Here is a 24,497-nt window from a genome sequence, read left to right as displayed (position 1 = left end):
GTGTCATTAAAGATCCCCGAGCATTTCTCGATTAACCAAAGATTAAATCTCTCTTGATCTAACCTGGATGCCACAAAATAAATGGGCAACCTCCCTACTCTAAAATGCACTCACCAAGCAGGAGAGGCCGTTTTAAACCGAGGGATTCTACACTCAGGAACTCCAAATTACAGAATAGCAAGCTGTCTTAGCAAGATTCAAATACTTAGCTCCAGTCAGGTTTTTTTTCCAGGTGATTATGATTAAGGGACTCTCACTTGACACTGCCTGTTTCTGTCTCCCCTCTCTCGTGTGATCTGACTTTCTTTTCCCCTTTCTCTCTTTTCTGTCTTGATTTGATCTTATTTAGTCACTTTCTGGACGTTTGATTGACATTTAATCATTGAGCTAGGATTTAATTAACTAAGGTAAACCAGAAGATTATTTTGAAGAGTGTTTCTCACACTCAGCACAACTCAGTTTGAAGTTCTAGGAAATGGAAATATTGACACTAGTTACTGTACGTATTACCCATTGTGTCTAGATTCTAAAGAGAGACCTCCATTGTCACCTATCTCAGGCTGTAACATTAATTATATTCTATAATATGAAATTATAATATAGATTCTATAAACATATAATTTATAATACTATATTTTCTATATCTTAGAATAACATTTTTATACAGTAATAGGGAGATTGATTTCCATTCACTTTTGGGCATCCATTTTGTAGAAAGGGAGATTTAGTTATCTTTTGGATCTGTTTATTAGGACACGAGTTTTTGTTTTCGGTTTTTGACATGTTAAGGCTATTAATAGTGTTTTCAGATTACAGGGATTTCCTAGGTCTGTAAATTGTAGGCTTCTGGAATACATAGATTTATACATACTGTATATGTGAGTAAGTGGTGTATGTCATGTAACATTGTGGAGTTGTCTTAATTATTAAGAAATATTTGTGTGTCCAAGTTAGATCACCAGTGCTGTGATGGAGAATAGAATGAACTCTTGGCACTCTGTGCCTCACATTTTACCTAGTACTCTGGTTATTTCCTGACCCTGCATTGTTCTAACAATATCCAATTTAGGAAGGCATGCTTAATAAAGGATGTTATCACCAAGGTTCTTGGTTTTCTTGTGTCAAAACAACCAATCAGAATTATTTAATTCCAAATGTCACATTCTGCATTTTTTCCAATTTCCTTTCTAATTTAAAATTGAATACTGAGATTCAATTAATTTTTATAGCTTTTTCTATGAGTTGCACCTTTGTTACAAAATTTTAAAAAATCTATATTTATTGCATCACAATACATACTGTTGTGATAGTGGGGTCTGGAACTTTTTGATCGGACTGCAGAGTTGGCAAAAGCACAACATATTAAACAGAGCTGTGACCAAAGGCATATAAAATAAAAGCACACAGCTCTCCTGCCATTACTACCTTTACAGTAAAGTTTTTTCGACATCAAAAACAAGGCAGAGCCCCGACCTATTGGAGCTTTGTTGTGTACAGCAAAATAAGGATTTACAATCACAGGATGTAAATGTACTTTTTGTATGCATGACCTGTTGCTTGAGATGCCACATCTAATGAACACTGCAGGCTATACTTTATAATAGCATTTTTTTATCTTGCTGTACATTTTCAGTATTAACCTGTTGCATACCTGTTGCATACTGTATGTTGTTGTACAATTTCATAAAAAAACCTCCTTCAGTAAGAATAATTGCAGATTTATAATGTAATCTGAAATCAAAGAGGAAGTGCAGTCCCAAGTGCAGATATTACATTTCAGTAACAAAATAAATTAATTGACAGTATCGCAAAATTAAGTAGAAAATTGTGAACTTTATGAAAGTATTGTATGGTCCCCATGTTGTTGCTGGCTGACAAGAGACCACTGTTCTCACCACAGGAGATAGCAAATTGTGATGTAAAGGCAGCCTTTCCTGCTCACTAGTTTCTGTGGTCTTCTTTATGTCTTTTTTAACTCAGGTATATACAGTATCTTAAATGATGGCTTACTGTTGAGCATTTGCCTATTAAGAACATAGTGGTAGCACACAGAACAGAGGACCAGATGAGCAGAAAGTCAAACTGTTTCCTTTTCCAAGTAATATTCAATGAGCCAAGAGATGGTTTATAAACGCGGGCATAGATGGTGGTCATCAACAAGTTTCTCAATGAAATTTACTGCGATATACGATCGAATAAGTACAGTTTGTGCAGCAGACATTTCACCCCAGAAATGTTCGAATGTGATCTGCATGCTAAGTTCACAAGTAAGAAGTATTTGTCGGCAAAATTCACCTCAAAGTTGATATAGTATGTTGATTCAATTCAATTGCACTCATTCAAATCAGTTGTTCAGGCAACAACACAGGTATGACACAGCAAGTCCTCCGAAAATATACTGTAAGTCCTCCTAGAATTTTCTTTTAGGTGTGATTTACCATAAAATAACCATCAATGTAAATGACTTTTTCAAAACCTGAAAAATTAATATGAGTGTGTCTTAGTTGGCAGATACTTAAAGTATCTAAAACATGTTGTCTTGTATGTGGTGGTTTCATGAAAATATTTAAAATGAATATAGCAAAATTTGCTTGGTCTTAAGTATATTTACAATGTAATTGAGCTGGTTTTGCATCACCAGAAGTTTTGTTGCCTCGTTCTGAATCGCAAACAATGAGGGCCATATACAGCAGCGTGATGCATACATTGAAACTTTTTTTTTTTGTGATGTAAATTGGAGGTACTACATGTTACCAGGTATAGTATGTGGTAGTTTCATTTTGGTTTGAAATGCACTCATCATTGCTGATTCATTATAACCCCGGAATGTAACAATAGTTTTATTGCAGTTTTGCAGTTCTCCTTTAACTGAAATAATTTACTAGCACATCAAAACTGCCCATCCCAGATGTGTTCATCAGCTCTGGACCAAACGTTTGTGGGTTCACAGTCATTAGAGAGCCAAGATTCAAATCAGATGTCTCTGGAATATAAAGCCTGGACTATAGAACTAACCTTCACTGTGAGCAGAGGTCTGAGTGAATGGTTAATAATTGGGGAGGTACCTGAATGGTTCTTGTGAATTTTATGTACCTTAACCCTGTAAGAAAGCTCTTAAATCCACTCTTGTCAGAGCAGTGTAATGAATTTGTGTAACCAGCTCCCTTCATCATGGGAATGAAATGAAACAAACTGCAAAAAAACCTAAACTGCAGTTTTGAGAGTCATGAGAATACCACAACCATTCACATTAATTATGAGAGAACATGCAAATTCCACAGAGACAGATACCTAATAAAAGCAGGACCTTGGAGCTGTGAAAAAGCAACATCACCTTACTATAAAATGTCATGCATACAACATTTATATGAATTATTGCTGTTTACTGTAATTTACATTATTATACTTCAGCAGTATTATTTCCAAAATGTCATGTTCGTTAACGAGGTAGTGCTTATCCTATTCATTAGTTCATAAATAATACGGTACATGCACAAATTAAGAAAGTTTTTAACAATTGTGGATGTTTCTATTTTACTTCAATGTCTGCTGAAGGTCATTCAAAGTTAACAGATATCCATGAATTCAGATCCTGTACAGCAATTAGAAATGAGAAATTCTCAGGAGAAGACATTTTACAAAGCAAAATAGATTCATTAAGCCACTAATGTACATGTTTATCAAAAATTGTTTATTGTGCATTTAGAGTAGACATTGAATTTGGTGGATAAAGCAGAGAAGAGCAAATTACACAAAACTGCATGCTTTGAATGAAAATGAATCACAGCAACAAAGATCCATGTGGCTGTGTGAAATGTTAATTGTTGTTTTAACTGCTTTTTATTTAAAATATTTTTTTATTTTGTAATTAATATGCACCACAGCTTTGTCTGAGAAAAGGCCACAATCCAAATGGCCACATGAAATATTGAGGTGGGATGAAAGAAATAGCCTTAAATTAAAAACTGTAAGTTGTAAGATGATTTTATGTAGGTTTATAATTCGTCCAGTTAAAACAGAATTTAACAATAATTATTAGAAAGTGGAGAACAGTCAGAACCTTATACAAGTGAATCAAAGTAGATTCTTCAACTTTGATTTAAATGAATTATTTTAATGTATTGTTATGGACTGTAATTTAAATAGTACCCTTTTCATGTGATTTAATGAATGTTAAAAGCTGCTTTTAATAGCATTTAGCTCTTTTAATAAGAGTTGGCGGCTGTAATAATTGTCAATTAAATATTATGTAGCCCTGGCATTCATTGGTATACAACAAGCAAAATGCCACCGGGCTAAATTATGCCCAATTAATATTTATGAGTATTCAGGTGAGCAGGAAATACTTGGCATTCAGCTACAGTCTATTTAATTTTATTTTTGGTAGTAATAAACAAATAAAATTGAGATTTGTTAAAGTTATGAATCACTTCTTTATTATTCCATCTAAAGCTATATCTATAACTTAGTTTTTTTCATATACTTGAGATTTTGTTACAGAGCTTCTGTTCATGAATACAATAGAGTTTAGTATGTGTTTCATTTATAGTATGCGGAGCATAAAACTTACATCTTGCTACAAATATTGACCATAAAAAGTACGCACAGAGGGTCATTCCAGTCTGTGCTCCACGTCAGTTTTAAAACAAATACTGTGTACATTGTTTGTACTGTGTACAATCTGTTGGAATCTTCTCAGGGAGTGAAGACACAATGATTGTTTGACAAAACTGTCATTCTACAGTAGTAGCATGGACAAGTTGGTCAATGTAGCAAAGCTACCTGTTAACACATAAGATACAAGGATACGGATATAGAAGCTTAAAATTCTACCTCCTCATCTTCCAAATATATGTGCATTACCTCACAGATCAAATCCATTACAATCTCTTTATATCCCCAAACATACCATACTTTTAGCAGGATGTTGTCAGGATCTGACACCACTCTTGAATTTATAAAGTCATAACATTGTTTCAGGCAGCATGGTGGTGCAGTGGATAGCATTGCTTCCTCACAGTAGTGGGGCAGTAAGTTCAATTCTGGACCTGGGATGCACAAAGTTTGTATGTTCTCTCTGTATTTGCATGGGTTTCCTCTGGGTGCTCTAGTTTCCTCCCACAGTCCAAAGACATACTGGTAAGTTAATTGGCTTCTGGGAAAAATGGCCTTAAGAGTAAGTACAGTATGTGCTTGTTTGTGTCTGTTTTTGCTCTGCAATGGATTGGCGTCCAACCAGGGTTTGCCCTGATTTGTGACTGTTGCTTGCTGGGACAGGCTCTGGCTCCACTGCAACAAAATGTACAGCAACATATTTTATTCTAAATACTGTAAGATCTTTTTCATTTTAATGTTCTATAAAAGAGAAAATACATAAATTTCATGTCTTTTGTGACACATTTTTGACAAATTTCATTAATAATGTTTTTTGTACAGAAACCTGGATGACGGGAAAAGTACACCAGCTTCTTTTGGCAATAAAAGATAAGTCAGTGAAATTTCTTTTCTTTACGCATCACAGAATCAAAATTCAGATTATGTATATTTAGTTGGTTCATCTTTCAGTAAGGGATAATCCAGTATTTTTTATTCAGTTTTAGTCGTCAGAATGTGCCAAACATAACACTGACAACATCAATAAGGGCATGTTGAGGACCTCAATATGGAGGTCTGGTCTTAGAAAATACTTTTTTTTTCCAACACGCCAAAGAAGTCATCCTTAGATGGCATCCCAAGTAGCCTAACAAATGTATCCACTTACAGTATGAGCATCAACAACATACTGTATGTGAGTATAACATTTGTGGCTGCCTGAAGTGTGCACACTGTTTTAGAAACAGCTTACAGTATATACTGTATCATATACTGTATTTAAGTACTTTGTTGCACATTTTACACCTTAGAAAAACACCAGTTTGCCATTCCATGGATAATTTAATGTATTACTAAACCTGTTCTATATACATGTGTGTGATTTAATTTCAAATGAAATGAAAGCTTGATCTTATCTTGCAAATTCAAGACAAGTCACATAATCACTGTTGGCCTTTAGACAAAAATAACCTCTGGCTATATACTTCTGAGTATAAATTTCATTTGAATCTATGCCAGAATTAAACGTACAGTGGGTGCACCTCTACACATGAAAAGAAAGAAAAAACATCTCCAAATGTAATTAATAGATATTATCACTTATGGGAGGTTATGAAAATAGAGTTTTTCTGAAAATAAGCCAAGCAGGTTAGTCAATAATTAAAATAATCATAACCCCAACTTGTAAAACATATGCCAAGAATATGCTCAAGTGTTTGGTGCAGATGCAGCCATTTAGAATGCACAAGGAGTCAGTCGGCATATCACCATATCACAGCCAGTAGTATGTCATGGCTTTTTTATGTCATTAGATAATCTAATGCTGTCTGCATTGTGCGTGGAGGTCATACAATTGGTACATCAGTATGTGTTTATTTTACCCATTTGTGCTTTCCTGTGATAATCATACTGTATGCATACTAGAGACAATTTAATTAAATACAATGATTAGGTCCTGAGACATGATATTTACACCACATTGCTACAACAAATCCAAATAAGATACTGTATATCACAATTGTGTATAATTGTAATAGAATGATCATGTTTTATTTACATTTAGTATACAGAATTATTATTAATTGTGTATGGTGATTAGAAAAAAAATATTTTAGATTTTAATTACAAAAATACATTATACATACAGTAGTAGCTTAAAAAAATAATTTCCCAATAAATTTGTCTTCATGCTTCATCAGTTATTATGAATGGTCCCCAAGTCTGGCTAAGATTTATAAAGATATGTTACATTTCTGTACCTGCAGCTGCTCAATGATTGATCTTTCAATGCTTGCAGGAAACTGAAAACTAATAATTACTGCCAAATTAATTTTAAAACATTTTATTCCTTCCATATGAAACAAGATAAGCATTATTTTCTCTAACTTTATTCTTCTAATCGTTAAAATAATCATCTTGTTGTTTTTACAATTTTGATTCAAACACAGATAGTTAGAATTTCAATAATAATTCCTTTATCTGGACACTAAACTCAAAGCCCTTTACAGGTAATGCGGACTTCCCTCCACCACCAATGTGCAGCATCCACCTGCATGATGCAACGGCAGCCATAGTGTGCCAGTACTCTCACCACACATCAGCTATTAGTGGGGAGGAGAGCAAAATTCATAGATGGGGATTATTAAGAGGCTATGATTAATAAAGGCTAATGGGAAATTTGGCCAGGATGCCAGGGTACACCCCTATGCTTTTCAAGAAACACCCTGAGATTTTTAATGACCACAGAGAGTCAGGACCTTGGCTTTACGGGCTGAAGGACAGCACATTTTACAGTGTATTGTCCCTGTCACTATACTGGGGCATTAGGACTCACATAGACCACAGGGTGAGCACCTCCCACTGGCCCCAATGACACCTCTTTCAACAGCAACCATAGCTTTTCCAGGTCTCCATCCAGGTTACTGACCAGGCTCACACCTGCTTAGCTTCAGTGGGTTGCCAGTTATGAGTTGCAGTGGAACCACTGGAAGTTTAAAGAGTTCATCTATTGTTTTATTATCTAAAAACATCTTCCAGCCTATTATCCCTCTTAGAGTGCAAGAATCCAAGTAATTGGATTATTTCCCCTTAATTTTTGAAGTAATGAATACTTTTGTAATGTAGAAAATACAAAAATAAGAAAATGACAAGGGATTACTTGCAATGCAAAACTCCAACAATTCTGAATACATCAAGCATACCCTAAGTGACTGTTCTGCAACAGCAATCCCACTGCATTTAAGTAGATTTCCTTTGAGATTTTGTGTGTTCATTTTTGGGAAAACCTCACAAATTAGCCAGATTCTTTTCTCCTTTGGGATTTACAGCTTTGTTTAAAATTTTAATTGTTATTTAATTTCCCAAGAAAGTTTTAAAAAATGCTTTAGGAAGGAGCTATGTTAAGAGTAAACATTTAACTGTAGTCAAACCTTACTTACCATATTTATTACTAGGGAACAAGTAAAAGGTTTATTCCATGCTGAAAAGAGAAGAAAGAAAATATGTTTCGGCTGTGGAGTCTTCTTCAGGTGTAAGTATTCTTTGGGTATAGTATTTATTACTATATAATTAAACACATCTGAGTATGAAATGTAGCTCTTTAGAGGTAATGTTCTTTGTTAAAATAAATTTAAAACATATCACGTAATACAGCTTTCTGGAAACCTGATTTTTTTCTTTTTTAAGGGAATATATTTTAAAGGGCATATTGGATGTAATTTAATGCTAAAGCATTTTTTTTAAAGTAACTAATTTAATCTTGCAATTTTTATCTCTATCCCTGACAAGAGGAATTTTGTGAATGACCTTTTAGCAACAGAACTAATAATCTACAGGAAAATATGTTTCTTGCAAAAAGAAAGGAGTAAGTACAAAATTGCAAAAATTAGAATGATTTACGTAAACAAATTGTTTCAGGGAAAACACAAATCTTTTAGTTTTGAATTTTGAATGTCACATTTAAAGCAATACCATCTATAAATTCTTTAAGATTTTGTCACCATAAAATGATATGGGACACACAGATTTAAGATGTCTGGCATGTCATCTGATAATGTTCGAGTAATAAGAAAAAAAAACAGCTTTATATTCTTAGTTACTTTCTATTTTATCTTCTCACATTCTTTTGCTATCTTTCATGATTCGCTCACAATGCAATATAATTGTCACACCAGTTCCCTTGCCTGCTATGCCTGGGTCGTTATCTACGTACTTTAACATGAAACGCATTATTCGGAGATCCAAACAAATGTTTGGAAGAAGGACAAACCCTAATTTCTCTCCATTTTCAGCTCTTTATTGCATAAAACACAGTAGGTTTTCAGCTCAGAAGCTTAGCAAGATCAGCCTGGTCAGAACTAGGTTGTGAGACATTCAATTAAATCCAGGTTGCACATATACTGAAAAGAGGTGCTTTTGAACCAGTAGATGACCAGTTCCGTTCATGAAGCAATTTTACATCTACAGTGTATACCTAAATTGGTGTATTGGAGACTTTTTGTCCATAATGGCTGCTACCTGTATGTGTCCCTCAATTGGGTGTTCCCCTCCTATTTGTAAATTGCTTTGGGAATTAAAGTGCTATATAAATGCAAAGAATTATTATTACCAATAATGCAAGCTTTTAGATTATTATTTCCCACTTTTCATCATAATAATGTCTCAAGGCCATTCCTGGTGACAATCCAATGCAGCCACCCTTTCGTTTATTGTAAAAGGATTCTATCTTCTTTGTCCATGTAGTCAGGCAATCATCCCTCAAGTGTACTGGGTTTAAAGTAAACAATACCATGTTTACTTATTTTTTTTCTTTGTTACAATTTCATGTTACAATTTCATGTCAAGGTATATAACTGACAAAATGTCCTTAAAACATGGAAGTATATTTTACCAATTAATTTTATCAAGGACACAAAATTGCATAAAGGTGAGATGTGATACGACTTAAAGGGTTCATTGGATCAATGTGGTGTAATGTTTCATAGCCGTTCAGGGACGCCAAATATGTAAGAAAACCGGCTCAGGGACGCCAAATATGTAACGTTGCCATAGCCAAAATGTAATGTAGTGGCTCTCTGAAGGCACCAGTTCTGTAGGGTTTGGGCATTTACTGAGACAATTATTAATTGTAGCAGTAAATCACAAAGTTGATTCTTTTGATGGCTTTAGAGTCCAACCATGCAACATAACTCAAACAACGCACACACACAGGTACTAATACACGAGGATACATTTATTAATACATAGAATATGCATATAAACCTAACAGATCTTATCGAGAGGGTTATCAGAATACAAAACATATATATTCAGTCAGTTACAAAGTGTTACACATATCAAGAGGACATACGTTCAGTATATCATTCATTAAGACCGTTTCGAAAATGAACTTGGTTATAACTTCTACATTAGATACTCAAAACAAGTACATAACTCTTAGGAATTAAATTGATATCAACTGGTTGGGATAACAATTGAATTCTCGAGCAGCAATGCATTGAAGTTGAATAGTCATCCAATCTCTGGGGATTCAGATCTCCTGCGGGCACACAGAAACAGTTGCAGGCTGTTGCTGTCCAATCCGCGCTCTCTGGCTGTGTGCCAGGCTGTGCTGTGCGGTTTGCGACGGTGCGCTGCTGATGCTCACTGACCGGCTAGTTAGTGTTGGCTTTAACTAGCAAAGTTTGTGCACAGGAGAAAAGATGACTGTGGGTCCCAGCAAGTCAGGAAGAGGACCGGTTCGTTCCTGATGAAGAGCTAGTTCTGAATAGTGATTCAGCTGTCCACAGTTCCGACCTGTTCACGAGGCCTGCTGCTGGTTACTCTCTGGCAACCTCCACTCTAGACTCGTAGAACAAAGGAAAGTTCTGGCACTCGGACACACTGGCCGTTCCGTGGTTGTCCGGGCTGAGTCTCAGGATGGTCAGGAGGCGCGCTGCGAGAATGTCCTGCCCTTGGGAGCCTTCTGCTCCTGGGCCGTCCTGCCCTGGAATTCTCCTTTGAATTCCCTTTAGGAAAGTCCACAGAATCTCTGAATCTTACTGAATCTTGTTGAATCTGAATCTCCAAAGATTGGATGAGTATTCAACTTCAATGCATTACAGCTCGACAATTCAATTGTTATCCCAACCAGTTTATATCATTTTAATTCCTAAGAGTTATGTACTTGTTTTGAGTATCTAATGTAGAAGTTGTAACCAAGTTCACTTTACGAAACGGTCTTAATGAATGATATACTGAACGTATGTCCTCTTGATATGTGTAACACTTCGTAACTGACTGAATATATATCTTTTGTATTCTGATAACCCTCTCGATAAGATCTGTTAGGTTTATATGCATATTCTATGTATTAATAAATGTATCCTCGTGTATTAGTACCTGTGTGTGTGCGTTGTTTGAGTTATGTCGCATGGTTGGACTCTAAAGCAATCAAAAGAATCAACTTTGTGATTTACTGCTACAATTAATAATTGTCTCAGTAAATGCCCAAACCCTACAGAACTGGTGCCTTCAGAGAGCCACTACATTACATTTTGGCTATGGCAACGTTACATATTTGGCGTCCCTGAGCCGGTTTTCTTACATATTTGGCGTCCCTGAACGGATATGAAACATTACATATTTGGCGTCCCTGGATGGGCCTGGCAAGACTGAAATGAGTCAACCAAGCGGAATAATTCAACATAAAACGCCGCGGGTTTCATACACGACAATACAGTGTTCTGAAAGCCGAAAGGAAAAAAGTTCCCTTTGCTCTTTAAGCAGTGCTTGATTGTTTTGTGATCTTTTGCGATCTACCGGGTTGATTGCATACTTGATCTTGAGGTTTTCTGTGGTAAAACTGTGACTTCGTACTTAAAAGTAATACTCTTTAAGTTAACGATGGTTGCTAAAAGGTCTGAATTCGAGTCGCTATTAAGCACTCTCTCTAGCAGCGACAGGTCTGACCACGATCTCTTCCATATCTCCGTCAGCGGAGAAGCTAGGAGAATAAATCTCCATTCTCTGAGAGAGCTAGCCAAGGACATAGAGAGATTTGACCCCGCAGTGTCAGAGAATAATATCGAGAGTTATATTCAGGACCTCAGGTATAACCTGCAGTACCTGCCAAACGCCACAGAACAGGAGAAAGTGTTTCTGGTCAGGAAAACTACCAGCAGAGCTGTACATGAGTGGATGGCTAGGCAGATGAAAGAAATCTGTAATGATTTTGAGCAGCTTTGTCAAGCACTTATCGAAGAATACAGTGCGTTTATTGACCCGACTGCTGCGATAGCCGCCGCACTTAACATTAAGCACGAGAGAGCAGAGTCCCCTCGCGAATATTACGAGAGACTTAGACGAACTTATTTTGCAGGGCGAAATGATGAGGGTTGCGAAGAGAACACACATTTCAAGGGTTTATTCATTGCGAATCTCCACCCATCAGTCAGAAAGATGATCTTAATGCATACAGATGCACAGACCATGAAAATGACTGATATTAAGAGATTCGTGCAGAAAGCCTGGGAGTATGATGTCCAAAGTCGCTCTGAGCAAAAAGCTGTTAAAGCGACTGTGTTCGCCGTCAGAGCCAGCAGGGTTAATTCCCCCCTGCTCGAATGAGCACAGGCTCCTGAGCTGGCTAAGCCCCGTTCCAAAGCAGGCACACAGGACCGCACCCAGCGTCCTAAGTGCCATGAGAACACCGGGGGGAGGGAAAGGGCTAGAAAAGGCTGAACGAAAGGATTCAGTAGCCGCCCGCCTGGCCAGGCTTGAACAAGCTTTATTAGGACAGAGACAACCTCTCCACAAGGCTGCCGGAAGAGTGAATGAGCTGATACTCTCCACTGGAGGAGGCGGAGACCCGCCCCCTCTCCCTCCCTCAGTCTATCTGATTGAGCGGAAGGGTTCCTGCCTGGATGAATTCAGCCACTCCCAAGTGAGTGCTGACTCCACCCTGAAGTAACAGAGCAGGCAGTAAAACACAGAGGAAAAGCAAGAAGCTTTTACCTCGAGGCTGCCATGGGAGGTGTCTTACACAGTGAGACACTGATTGACACTGAGGTTGAAAGGTGTTTGATGTCACACGGCAAGCTCAAACGGGTAGAAAAAGAAAAGGGCATGCGACTCAGAGTGGAACCTTTGGTGGATCACCAGAAAGGCAAAGTGTGGAAACAGGTCAAGGCTCCTAAGCCTTCTGTACAGAAGGAAAGGGGGGCCAAGAGGCAGACTGTGCTCACACAGTGCCCACCGAACACAGAAGCCTATGTGGAGATTCCTTCTGTTCCCTCTGGACAAGAAATACAAATATTTTCTTGTTCCCCGAATATACAGGGAAGTCGTGTCCCGGCCGAGGTCCCAACAGCCTCCCTGCCACAGGAGCGGTGCTCCAAGCAGCCGTCTGATCCACCAGGTAAAGCACACCCCTTTTACATCCCTAAAGAGGAGCAGATCTCCCCACCTGGCGATGAAAAGGAGCTTTCCCTGTGTACCCTGGCACCCAAGAGGGGTCAGGACCACCACCCTGCAGTGGTGGAAGGGATCCAGATGGCAGGAGAGCAGGTTGGTGATGTAGCCCTCACCCTTAGCCCTGAGAGGTCCTCTATTAGTGAGGATCTGCTTGAGCAGCTGTCACAGGGCCACCGCCAGGTGCCCCTCGTGCAACATTCACAGGTTAGACAGGAGGTCCAGCTGGACGCTGAGACTACTGCGGTGTGGACACACCTGATCCCAGATGCCGATTCCCTCTGCTTTGACCCAGGGAACCTGCAGTCAGGTAACATTATTTCTCACAACTACCAGGTAGTGAGTGAGACTGACCTGATTGTTCCTGCCTCAACGGCAGGGTTTCCAACACACCCAGTCCCCCAGAAGGGACAGGGAATGAAAGCCGAGCCGGTTTTCTTACAGCCACCAGCTCAGTCTGTCAGTCTGAGTCTGACCAACAGTGGTTCAGCCAGACTGGAGCTGGATGGTCAAGTCACCCGCCTGCCAATGCAGGACATCGCAAAGAGGGGTGTCAGAATCCCCGCCTGCACTGACATGGGCCTGGTGAGTGATAGTGAGTTCAAAGACTATGAACTAGCTATCCCAGTGCTGGGGCAGCTCCCTGAACCCCTAGCGAGGGAAGGGGGGAGCGAGCAGGTGTCCTACACCCACGCCCAGCGAATGATTGTAAACATGCCGATAGAGGGATTCCTCAATCAGGAGGTGTGCAGGGTGGACCTGAACAGTGAGAATGGGATAACAATCCCAGATCACTCAGGTGCTCCAGATGACCACTCAGCTGAGGGTCAGGCATGCTCCACCGCTGCACCGCCCCCTGCAGGGTTCCTAGAGCACAGGCATGAACAAATCGAAAAAGCAGATGCCCTGGAAATGGAGGAGCAGCATCAGCAGCTGCGTCAGATTCCCCCAGATTTCCAGGATGTTGGTGCCCAAGATGCCACAGGGCATACTGAGAAAGACACCATGTACACGCTGCGCCAGCTTAGAAAGGCAACAGTCACTCAGAAGGAGATGACTGGGATCATCCACCCGAAAAGACTTTTGGGAGGACTGATTGCTGCCGCCACTGTTGCACATTTGCTATTTCTGGTAGGTTCGTGTGCTACTGGCACTCTCCCCCTGACTGCCCCAAGAAGGCAGGTGTCAGAGATGCCAGAGGGTAGTGACAGACTGTATCAACAGCAGCAAGAGTTGGAAAGCCTAGGGAAAACCCTACAGGCAACTTCCTATGCAACAGGGTTAAACCTTACTCCCCAACCAGTGGACATGATTGCCGGTGTTATACAGTGGGTTTATGCTTGTGTGCAACAGGCCAGAATGTTGACACAAGACCTGTTATGGGAGTTTAGTGCCACTGTAGCCAGTCTAACCATGGCACAATTCCCAACCCACTTGATTCCACTCTTCTCAGTAGAGGAGTTGTGACATTAACCCCATCGCTCATAGCTCACCCAGAAGGCAATCCAAGATTGAATTCGGTTCCAAATCTTGAGATGGGTATGGCTACCAAAGCTATCCATTGGCTGTGTCTAAACGATTCACCAATGAAGGGTGTAAAGCTACTAACGAGCAGAGGGAGGTTAATGAACCCCATGAAGAGCAGGTGGGAAGTAAATGGCTGGTAAGCACACCACATTTAACTGTCACCATGACTTGTGACAGGCATGATACAGCTACCACAATGCAGCTACCTAATCAAATAGTTTTCCTGCAAATTCCCGAGGAACAGTGCTCTTGAACTTAACACTGTACTGTCTAGAACCAGACAACATAAGACCAAACTTGAGGTCGTGGATGCCTTCAGGTGCCACACTATTGAATTGGATAGAAATCCAAGAAACAGTAAGCCCTGAAGAGGTACAGGTAGTTGAGTTTGCTTTAATGGAACAAACCTCCAAACCACCCTAGCAGATACCCAACACAGGTGTTGTGGTTTATCAGGGGCTGGGAACAGGAACCGTTGTTATTGTAACACTACTGCCGGGTAGCTGGATCATGACTGACAGTGTACTCTGAATGATGTACTCTCACATCGAGATGTACTCCGGGTAGCATGAATGAGTCAAAGGTAGCATGTCAAAAGAAAGGAAGTGATTTCTCCCCAAATATCTACTACAGAGGTATCAGATATTGACAGTGAACTTCCTGATGTGTAATTCCTAGACTTAGATAATCTCTCCTACCGTGTTTATACATACTCCAGGTGTTATTCATCCTGTTTGTATCCAATGCTGGTTCCGGTATGAATTCTCGAGGAGTAATGTGGACATTTAAGATTAATGTTCTAATGGCAAGGGACATCACTTAACTCTGTTTTGTTTTGAAGGCAACAATGCCTCGGGACCTCGTGACCTTCAAAAAGGGGGGATATGTAGCGGTGAGGCTTATTAATAAGAAAGAATTAAGTGTTCTGAGCCTTCCCAAATTAGGCCTCATCTCTCTGTTCATCTCTGTGGTGCAGCCACAGAGAAACTATTCATGCAAGCTGATTTAAGATGGTTCCTTTGATAAGGACAGCTCCCAAAGGGGGATGCACTTAGCTAAGCCTGGCTATCATGAGCAATGGTCATCCATTGGCGCCTATCTGTCTAGGGAGTGCCAGATGGACATCTGGACTGCATTACTAAGTGTCAGGAGTAAGTGACTCATATCTCACCTTGATCAACCAATCAGGGACTGGTAGGGCCGAGTAACCCACGTGGGACTCTGATGCCCATGGAACTTTCAGCAAATCAATGAGCTGAAGTTCCTCCAGGTAAAAACAGGCAACACAGAGAGCCTGGAAGATTCAGAAGGGAAGATTCAGTAAGATTCTGGAGAGGATTCTGTGGACTGTTCTAAAGGGAATTCAAAGGAGAATTCCAGGGCAGGACGGCCCAGGAGCAGAAGGCTCCCAGGGGCAGGACATTCTCGCAGCGCGCCTCCTGACCATCCTGAGACTCAGCCCGGACAACCACGGAACGGCCAGTCTGTCCGAGTGCCAGAACTTTGCTTTGTTCTAAGAGTCTAGAGTGGAGGTTGCCAGAGAGTAACCAGCAGCAGGCCTCGAGAACAGGTCGGAACTGTGGACAGCTGAATCACTATTCAGAACTAGCTCTTCATCAGGAACGAACCGGTCCTCTTCCCGACTTGCTGGGACCCACAGTCATCTTTTCTCCTGTGCACAAACTTTGCTAGTTAAAGCCAACACTAACTAGCAGGTCAGTGAGCATCTGCAGCGCGCCGTCGCAAGCCGCACAGCACAGCCTGGCACCGAGCCAGAGAGCGCGGATTGGACAGCAACAGCCTGCAACTGTTTCTTTGTGCCCGCAGGAGATCTGAATCCCCAGAAATTGGATGAGTATTCAACTTCAATGCATTACAGCTCGAGAATTCAATTGTTATCCCAACCAGTTGATATCAATTTAATTCCTAAGAGTTATGTACTTGTTTGAGTATCTAATGTAGAAGTTATAACCAAGTGCATTTACGAAACGGTCTAAATGAATGATATACTGAACGTATGTCCTCTTGATATGTGTAACACTTTGTAACTGATTAAATATATATCTTTTGTATTCTGATAACCCTCTCGAAAAGATCTGTTAGGTTTACATGCATATTCTATGTATTAATAAATGTATCCTCGTGTATTAGTACCTGTGTGTGTGCGTTGTTTGAGTTATGTCGCATGGTTGGATTCTAAAGCCATCAAAAGAATCAACTTTGTGATTTACTGCTACAATTAATAATTGTCTCAGTAAATGCCCAAACCCTACAGAACTGGTGCCTTCAGAGAGCCACTACATTACATTTTGGCTATGGCAACGTTACATATTTGGCGTCCCTGAACGGCTATGAATCATTACATATTTGGCGTCCCTGAACGGACGGTTTTCCTATAGTGGTAAACTGGTTTCTTTAAAAAAGAATTGTTTATTTTAAAAAAACGTATCTACAATCCCAATTGATGGAATAGTAGAAAGACTGCCTTTTGAATATATGGATTTGGAACCCTCATTTTCTCTTGTTTTGTTTCAGATCAAAAAGACAAAGCTGGCCATCACTGTATTAGATATTGCACACATACTGTAGCATTCATGTTATTTTTAGATGGGATTATTGTGCCTTTGTCAGATCGTTATTCTACAGTCATGGGGTAGTTGTCTCTGGCTGGCTCTCATGGGCCTGAGGCTTTTCAGCATGTTGAAATTTTTCAGCGTACAACATCAGTCTATGTCAGAGAATACTTTCCTCGAGGACTTTGTTCATCACCAAATTCTCCCTTCCTAATAGTACAAGGATAAAGATTTTTTTTGACAAAGCCAAGACACTTGATTTTATGGCATGTATTTTAACATTTGAGAAAATGTTACTTTTTCTACTTTTAATAATTTTACAAAAATGAGGAATAGGCTGTATTAAATACCAAATGCATTTAACTTCTGAATCACATTACAAAGAATTTACCTTGACAGACATTAATTGAAAATTTAATTGTTATAGAATTATTTGATTGTATTAATTAAATATGGTACCAACTTTACTGCTCACTGAAATATGTACCGTACTTTGGTTTGTTAATTACTTTATAACAATTAGTAGTTTGGTCAAGCCCTTATTAAGGTGGAAGAGACAATATGAATAGACAGCATTACTGGGGTTACTCACATGGTTGAGGAAAATGACAGTCCACTTTTGAAGACGGGACTGTTATAACCCCTGTTACACCATATAATAAAGAATTCTTCATTTATCAGAACTAAAGACAGCATATGAACATGATAGCAGATACAAAAAGTACGGTTCCAATTAACCTTTCATTTGCTATAGTAGTATGGTCACATAGACTAGAGAAAAAATTGTTCAAAACATGTTTCTCCTGGAGAATAACATTTGAGCGAGGGAGAAAAAAGGAATTAAATGAGAACACAGAAGTAGAGTTCTTAATTGCAAAACAAGGACAGCATGCTTGATGTGGACTGGGCTTGAAGTTGAACCAAGCATCAGAGGAACAGTGGTATCACCATTTGGTATGGCAATTCCTCTTCTCGAGAAAGAAAGACACTGCAGAGAATGGTCAATATGGCCCAGAAGATCATTGGCTGTGGTCTCACCGAGATTAAACACCTCTATGAGGACCGCTGCCGTGGTAGAATTCTGGGCATCACAGAGGACAGTCACCACCCTGGGCATGAGCTCTTCACCCCTCTGCCCTCAGGCAAGAGATACAAGAGTATATGGACACTTACCACTAGATTCTTCAATAGCTTCTATCCATAAGCAGTGTGATTGGAGAACACATTTAGCCATGCCCCTCGGACCACACCTATACCATTTACCTCATTATGATTTCTTATTTCCTGTCATTGTTTACACGTCTGCATTGTTTACATTCAAACTGTTTACTTGTACATTGTCTACTGTTTGCTTGTATATTGTCTTGATCCACTGTCTGCACTTTGTGTTTTTACAATTGTTTTAACAATCGAAAGACTTTCTGTAAGTAAGAATTCCATTGTACCAGTACATGTACCAGTTACATACAGTATGACAATAAAGTCCAAGTTCCTGGTCAAGGGATTAAAACTCAATGACTGGGATTTAATCTAAAGAATGGCCAAATTGGGTTCAATGCTGTAACCACTTTAGCTACGAACTGCTGATTTGATGAAGAAAAGTGGATTGGTTAGGGCAGTGGTTCTCAAACTGTGGTATGCATATCGGGAATGGTAAGCGGAGTGCCGCTAAGTGGTACGCCATATGACCCTGGAACTGTGTTGTGTGCGCTGAAAAATCGGGACAGGTTTTCATATTTTCTATTTTAATACGTGTTGAATACGCAGCCTACGTACTACAGTACAGCGCGTGCTAATATTTGAGTGGACACAGAGTTACGATGTAATTCTATACCACTCTATAGGAATGCATTCTATGAAGTAAGTGACCAATTCTATTTAAAAAAAGCTATCTCCAGCAAATAGGAAGGTAGGAGAACGTGCGTGATCTTGGAACACCGCCAATCTTGTAAGTGTGGGAAAGTATAGAAATGCATGCTACGAACTTAAGTGACCAATTGTATTTAAAAAAAGCTATCTCCAGCAAATAGGAAGGTGGGAGAATGTGCGTGATCTTGGAACACGCCAATCTTGTAAGCATGGGAAAGCGTGATAGATAACAGAAAAATATTTAAGGACTGTTCTGGGTTAGTTTTAGAAAAATACATCAAGTACCTCTGTTTCGCATCCATGCGCATGAAAGAAAAACTTCTGAGACGGACTTCTGACTGCCTTCCCTAAAGAGGAAACAGGAAATATTTCTCCAACAGCGCCACATTCATCAACAATTGATTGAAAATTAATACCTCGCAAAAATCAAGTATTACTATATGTCCTGGCTGAAAGGAATAGACACCAAGAGCAATGATGCCAGCTCCGACAGATCACCCACACCTGTTGAGATTGAAGAGGATTATACATCAGCCACCGACAAACTCTGCTGCTGAACCTGCTAGTGTTAGCAAGCATCGGAAGATGGCAAGGCGGTACGATCCAAATTATCTAAATTTGGGATTTACTTACACCGGGACAGAGGAAGAGCCAAGACCACAGTGTGTCGTGTGCTGTGAGATTCTCAGCAATGAAAGCATGAAGCCAGCACATTTAAGGCGGCACTTTACCACGAAGCATGCGCTCTTGAAGGATCAGGATGCTGATTTTTTTCAAAGGAAACTTAAAGATCTGAAGCAGCGCAAGTCCACCATAAGGAACAGTGCCACTCCAATTACCAAAGCCCAAGAAGCATCTTACTACGCAAGTTTACAGATTGCTAAAGCAGGTAAGCCCCACACTATCGGTGAAGAACTTTGTTTACTGTTGGCAAAAGAGCTGATACTTATTATGCGTGGAGAAAAACCTGCTAAACAGCTCAACCTGGTGGCCCTTTCGAATGACACAGTCACTCGAATTATTGATATGGCGGATGATGTCAAAAGTACTCTGATAGAGCGCGTTAAGATGAGCAGATGCTTTTCACTGCAATTAGATGAGTCTATAGATGTCGTCAATTTGGCAGATTTGTTTGTTTACGTTAGATATGAGTTTGAGGGCATGTCGCATGAGGACTTTCTGTTCTGCAAGCCGCTACCAACAAGAACTACAGGAGAGCACATATTTCAGCTTCTGAATGAATTTATTGAAGAGAATGGCATTGACTGGAAAAAATGCGTCTGAGTTTGTACAGACGGTGCTAGAGCGATGACAGGCAGACACAGTGGTGTAGGGGATCTACCAGCAGTCGGGCTGGCTAGTAGAAAGTCTCTATGCACAGAGTGTGACCGCGAGTCCTCACAAGTCACTCTTTTGCCTGGGAAGAAGTTGGTTCGTTCCTGGTCCAGCGCTGCTTCTGAATAAGCTATTCAGGTTGTCGACGAGGGTCCAACTGTAGGCTGCCGTTGATCAAGCAGAGCATTCACGTTGGTAGAATTCTGAGTACGTACGGGATCCTCGGCCTCGCGCTTAGAACAAAGTCCAAGTCCCTTTGCAGACAACAGCAGTTGTCACGTGATTGTCTCTGAGGATGCGCGAAAATGGCCAAGGAGAGCCCTGATCTGAGCTTGTGCTTCCTTTTTGACCAAGACACAGATGTGTGCTGATTGGTTGAGAGTTTGGCGGGCATTGGAGACCCACGTGGTATTACCACGCCCTGCCAGTCCCTGATTGGTTGGTCAAGGTGAGATATAAGTCACTTACTCTTGACACTTGGGAATGGAGTCCAGATGTCCATTCGGCACTCCCTAGACAGATAGGCGCCAATGGATGACCATTGATCATGATAGCCAGGCTTAGCTAAGTGCATCCCCGTCTGGGAGCTGACCCTTATCAAAAGAAAACATCTTAAATCAGCCTGCATGAATACTTTCTCTGTGGCTGCACCACAGAGATGGAGGGTGAGATGGGGCCTCATTTAGGAAAGCATACCAACGCTTAATTCTGTCTTATTAACAAGCATTGCCGCTACACTATGTAACAGCAATGTTATTTACTGTATGAAACATAAATGCCCAATATGACATGTAGCTTGGCAACCACATATTAAAATATTATGACCTTCAAAACTAGCAATGAAATTGTAGTATACAGCATAAAGTCATGCTAAACGGATACAATAATAACATTTGAGCATAGCACACTTGATGTCTAAATTTTAGCAGTTCAGATTCATGCTGTATTTATATTGGGATTTCTGTTTTTTTAAAGCACATTCATTGCTGACTAAATTACTTTGAAAATGTTCATTTATAAAATGAAACTTTTTTGTATAACAGTCTAACCCATTCAGTTCACCACTTTCTGTCATTTAGTTAATTGATTGACAGTTATTCATCTTTTGTCAAAACATACTTTTGTGTGTGTATTTTCTTGTAAATTCAGTAATGCAGAGTGTCTTTTGTGAGTTAAGGGTTGGAGAAAACGGTTAGCTCTGGTAATAGTAAATTTAATTATGCATGTAACCTCTGTAAATTATTTTTACTTTGCTATGAGCAATGGTGCAATAATAATTGTCAAAATATTTTAAATAATTATTGTTAATTTGTTTTGTCTCCTTCACCCAATGGCAATCGTGCTCATCTGAATAAAAGAACCAACAGGACATCAAAAGTGTGAGCCTACAGGTAGGTCATGTCACAAGCCAATCCCACAACTGACTGGAATTCTCTTAAATCTGTAGGAGTAGGGCTAGAAAAAGCCACCCAGTGCTTTCTAAACTTTCCAGCAAAGTGTGGCTCCTCTGACCTCCTGTACTGATATTAGTTAGAGAAGGTGATGCTTCATTCCTCATCAGCCCTGGGTCTGCTGGTGGGCATGTTTGGGGAGCCTGTTGGCATGTTTCATTTGCACCACTGTCAGAATCTTACAAACATCCAACTGGATGAAAAAATAACAACAAAATCAATGTTGTGAAAACTACATCTGTAAAATCTCTCAGTGGCAAGATGTTTGAGAACTGATTACTTTTATTAGTTGATCCCCCCAGTACTGGATATTTTTATTTATAAATTATAAATACGTTAGTTATTAAGCCACGCAATGCTCACTCCATGCTTTTTCATTGGTGGTGAAGGCAAACAGCATAATTTCTCAAGATGTATCTAGTACCCGTGTGAGTCAGTGTAATAACAGAAATGTGAAGTCTACATCAAAGTTGTAATCCTATTAACTCAGACATGTATCATTAATCACTGCCATATGACAAAAAAGACAACTTTTTTTATTAAAAGAATTGCTCCACTGAAAGTTTCACATAGTTAACCTATGAAATAAGTACTTGTCTGTAAAGGAAGTAAAAAACAGAATCTCAAAGATTAAAAATGTATATTTTTTAAAAACAGACTAAACGTATTCAATATAGAGCAGATTAGAAATGAAGTGTATTACAGCATTGAAATATTTTGTTCTTTTGAACAGAATGATTACACTATTATAAAATGCATAACAAAAACAAATTGTACACAAATCACAAGGATTAATTTATTTCAGCTGTGCTTAATCATTTGATCACCTAGTTTCAAAGCACAAGAGTTATATTATAAGGTTTATGAAGAAAGTAAGAAAAAAAGAAGGAAAAGAACTATGAGCTCATGAAGGCTGAAACATTTTTTAGCCTTCAAATTGATTTGTAATCCCAAGGACAAAGTTGAATATCATGCATTAACTACTACTAAAAGCCTGTCAGTAATCCTACATACTTGAAATGATCTCTTTTATGAGCTACGCTGCATGCCTGCCCTTACGAATTTAACTGATAAGATGCTTATCTCTTCTTTTAATTGTTGTGAACTGGTCTAGTACAGTATAATATGTCAATAGAGCAAATGAGAATAGGGACATGAAGGGCCCCTAAATTCAAACCATTTAGTTCCTTTAATCTCATGGGTCATTTCAGAACCTAATTTATATGGAATGAACATAGAAGCTTGTAATGCCACTCACTTGTAAAAATCTGCAGAACACCGAGAGGTGGATCAATATTTATTTATTAAATTCTGTTTAATCAAAGACCCCAGACTATGTGAAGCAAAGTTATGAAAACAGTCTGCCTTTTAATTAGAGGTTAATTAGATGTTGAGCAGAAGCGGCTTTCATTTCTAAATGAGATAAACAAATGTCAAGGGGATTGTGTGTGAGCCATCCATTTCTAGATGCAATCAATTTTACTGTCTTTTACAATATTTACTTTTTGGGAAGTTAACAGTTTTAAGCATAGTCAATGCTAAATAAGCTTGCAAAATTATTCTCAAAGCCTTGTGATTCATTTTGTTTGTGTAGCATAGCAGCTACCCCCAACCCTAATGAACTACCATGGTCTGTAATCTTTGAATATCTGCATTTTGACACTGACAAGCCAAACATTCAGGTGATAGGAACTATATTATGGTTCAGCAAGTCTTTCGGTAACTCTTTATTTTAAGGATAACCTATAAGCCAAGCATTAGTACATCACTAATGTACAGTATTTGTATCCAAACATAAGGTATGGATTAAAACTTCCTAGCTACGATTAATACAGGGCTTGTCCATGATTTTGTTATGTGCTAGTATGTCACTCATAAAGAAGCAAAACCAAAATCACAGGGTACCATTAAAACAGTGTTGTATGATTTTCTGAAATTTGTAGATAAAACATTACAACCACACGAGCTATTCCCGCCACCATACAAACACTGCAATGCTACCACTAGAGGTGGATATTTTCTGTTCTCCAGATTACGTTTGAAATGCTAAAAATGTAATGGGCACACAAAAGTAAGGAAAACAGTTTGAATATTAATGTATCCTGTTCTGAGTTAAGAAAAAATAAAACAAAAAAATCTTAATGATAGCTTACATGTACAGTATGCACACCTTCAGTAAAGGAACAAGTAATAGGTTTATTCCATGCTGAAAAAAAGAAAAGAGAAAACACAACGTTTCGGCCGTGGAGCCTTCTTCAGGACCACCTGAAGAAGGCTCCACGGCTGAAACATTGTGTTTTCTCTTTTCTTTTTTTCAGCATGGAATAAACCTATTACGTGTTCCTTTGCAGCCTACGCATGCTGACACAGCTACCCACCTGAACTACTAACTTACCTTACACAGTAGTGGCTGGAAAAGGGTTTCAGTTGAAATCATAATACTTCTGCCTTAACCTCTATACTCCACATAATACATAATTGTGTCTGCCAATCTGAGAATTCAAAAAGAGCACTAAGAGAGAGTATTTATTAAACCAAAGGGGCAGCCAGTGTTTCAGTTGGATAAATATTATCTCCAAGCGAGCAGCTTTAAAGGTTACCGTCTTCAAATTCTCCCAGCAGTGTTTTCATGAAGGATATGTGCGTAGTATCTGGCCATCAAGCTACAATATTTCTAATTCATGTGTCATTCCTAATTTTT

General features: G+C 39.3%; 1 long non-coding RNA gene across 1 annotated transcript in view; it reads left to right on the top strand.

Moving 5' to 3' along the window:
* The window catches only part of LOC148673217 (uncharacterized), a 179,912-nt gene that overhangs the window by 33,641 nt on the left and 121,774 nt on the right, over positions 1–24,497 (top strand). The gene's annotated exons all lie outside the window — the stretch shown is intronic.

This window comes from Lepisosteus platostomus, chromosome 4 (assembly GCF_059453375.1).
Source record: "Lepisosteus platostomus isolate fLepPlt1 chromosome 4, fLepPlt1.hap1, whole genome shotgun sequence".
In the NCBI taxonomy this organism is placed as follows: Eukaryota; Metazoa; Chordata; class Actinopteri; order Semionotiformes; family Lepisosteidae; genus Lepisosteus; species Lepisosteus platostomus.
The sequence above is the reverse complement of the archived record's forward strand: the minus strand, read 5'-3'. Positions and strand labels throughout refer to the sequence as shown.